We start from the raw sequence: 3,127 nt of genomic DNA on the forward strand, positions 1-3,127 counted from the left end.
CCTTCTTGCCTTGAGAGTCTTGGACCTTGGGCTTGGATTATCTTCTAGCTTACTTGCCCTTCTTCTCCTCCCCAAGGTCGCCACAAGCCTCTCAAGTGTTCCCAAAATATGGCCAGCAAAAAGTCTAGCCAAAAAGTTGCTTTTCTGCCCTAAAAGTCAGTATATATACCCCCCCGGGTCATACGGGTCGTATGGGGGTCGTATAGCACTCAAAAACCCTAGATTCACGTTCCATACGGGGTGCATACGGCCTCCATACGGCCCCATATACTGGGTAGTATGGAAATCTTGGCAAACACTCTGAATCATTCCGCTACTATAGTGCATACAGCCCTCATACTAGGTAGTATGGGGGTAGTATGAAATTCCTGTTTTCTTCTCTTTTCACCCAAATGATATCTTCTTGTTCTCCATGGCTTTCTTATGCCCTACAAAGCAAATAGTAGACGATTAAGCATAAAACGGGCATCAAACTTCATAAAATACATGCAAAGTGAATACGATATATATATGAAAACACCTGCATTTAGACACTTATCAAATATCCCCACACTTAAGCGTTGCTTGTCCCCAAGCAAACAACTCATGAAAAACAAAGAGACTGAAAAGTGGCTAAATGCATTACCTCTGGCATCCAGCAAATATAAGATTCCATAAGCAATGGACAATGATACATAGATGTTGAGTCATAGTCAATAAGCATAATAAAAATATCCTGTCTCACCCCTTATATGTCTGTGTCGTGTAAGTGAATCTTATATCTCATTTGCCTTGATCTGGTCTAGCCTAAGGACTTCAATCAGTATAGCTCTAGATGCTAATCACTCCACATACAAAGAATACTATGTCTTAAACTAGTAAGTGCTACTTCAATGGCCAAATAAGATCCTTCTAATTCAGTACCTTGAAACTAAGTCCACTTTCTACTCAAAACCTTTGGTAGGTACTCAAAAAGATCAATAGGTTTTATTTTCATTTCATCATTCATTTCTTTCTTCTTTTTTTTTCCGAGTCCGACTAACGTAGACTGCAAGAAAATCATTTTGAAATCTTTCTGGAGGGTGCACATGCTGGTTATGCACAAGAGCCACCCAACTACTCGATTACAGTCCACATAGACGCATTCATGCTTCAATAGCAGAGGAATACTGACATAGACTCATTTTTCATTTTTTTTATTTTTTTTTATTTTTTCTTACATTCACCCTAGATCACATCTTCAGAGTACACTACATGACACAAAACTAGGATTAGCTCAACAAGACTTAGAAGTTCTTAAGAGTCCATTGAAGGAAAGAACTTAGTATTCTAAGGCCAAGTACTCAAAGTAGTGTGTTACGCATACAAGAGAGTTAGAGAGTAGTCACATTGGCTATTCCCAGGGCATCGACAAAAAATTCAGTGCACATGACAATACTAGGGGTAAAACAGGATTCAATAAAGCATAGAAACAAGTAACTCACATCAATCATTAGTCCAAGCTAAAAGAATCTTACAAGAATGAACAAAGCCATCATAGAAACACTAGCATGTAGCAAATGATCCTAATATATGAAATAGACCCATCCCCACACTTAGTGTTGTACATTGCCCTCAATGTACACTAATCATGAAAAACATGCAAGATGAAGCGATGTAAATAATAAAGGAGGGTGAAAACGAACTCCCCGGTTCAACTTGTGCTCGCAGTGAGGTATGACTTGACAAAAGGTGTGGTGAGCAATATACATGTCTCGTCCGACCTCCATTGAGAACTAGGGAAGCTCACCAAATTCCCTCAATTCCCTGCGAGGCAAAAAGGGAACATCATCATTCCACAAAAAATTACAAATACAAGCACAAGGGAGAAACTAGGGAGTAGTCAACAAAACACATAGAGGAAAATAAAATAAAGTTCGACAACACGAGTCGGCAGGGCAAGACCCATGCCAACTTATCAAAATACAACAAAACACAAACAAAGCTAACTAAACTAAACGATAGGTGTCCATGCTCAAACAAGCCGTTACTCATCACAATCTGGTGGTGGTGGTGGTGGCATGGCGGTAGAAGAAGTGGCCACAGTGTGCGAGGATGAACCATAGTAGGAGGTGAGGAAACGGTGAAGATGCGCCTCGAGCCGGTCTTTGTCCCTCAATGATGCGGTGAAGCGCCCACGAGATCCCACGCTACTCTGACGCCTCAGACTGAACCTCTCCCTCAATCCCCCTCGGGTCTCATGTCGAGTCGAGGGTAAATATGTAGTGCTGGGGATAGGGAGGCAGTGCGCCCTCGGGGTCTAACTTCGTGTGCTGCATGCATCGCGACTAGACTCGACCCGGTGGCTACAGTAGCGTGTGGAGTGCGCCACATGTGACCACCAAGCCTATCGCCCGTATGTGGGCCGGTCCAAGGGGTGTTGTACCTCCTACAATGGTCATGCCTCGCGTCTGCTCAAAAAAACCCATGCCACGGATCAATCTAGTCACATAGGGCCTAATAAATATAGCTCCCAATCGTGTATATGAGCCCTGGTGAAGAAATGCATCGGCGACAAGGTGGCCAAGGTGAGTAGGGCGCCGCTCGAAAATGCCATACATTGTGTAAATATCGGCTTGAGTGACAACCCCCTTGCTATCGGTCCGGCCCCAAATAGATCGAGCAATCTAAGCATGAATGAATCTGTGTGCTGGGTCAATCGTGCGCGAGGCCTTTCGAGTTTGATCATCACCCGCCAAAGTTACCCAATAGTTGCTCCTACCTACTTCACTCGGGAAATCAAGATTAAGATGTTTACCGGGTATGGAGTTGATAAACTCATCATCATAGATTCCCAAGTACTTGGCAAAGTCCAAGTGGTGCATAGTACGCTTCCGTCCAAAAGCTTCAAAACGGATGGTGATGATCTTCCTATTCCGCACGGATTCTCCATCTTGTTGTGCCTCAAATGTACTCAAAACCTCCAAGGTTAATTAACGAAAGGTTGGCTCATTTATGGCAAAAAGCTTGTCCCAACAATTTTTTGATAGCCATTCCCTTACTTGACTTGCAATCCCAAGGTTCTCCACAAGTCCCCAATCAAGGTAGCACAATGTTCCAAATGGTTTTGTTTTCAATCGATCATATCTCTCTCGATGATGGGATAACT

The sequence above is a fragment of the Dioscorea cayenensis genome, chromosome 16 (genome assembly GCF_009730915.1).
Source record: "Dioscorea cayenensis subsp. rotundata cultivar TDr96_F1 chromosome 16, TDr96_F1_v2_PseudoChromosome.rev07_lg8_w22 25.fasta, whole genome shotgun sequence".
In the NCBI taxonomy this organism is placed as follows: domain Eukaryota; kingdom Viridiplantae; phylum Streptophyta; class Magnoliopsida; order Dioscoreales; family Dioscoreaceae; genus Dioscorea; species Dioscorea cayenensis.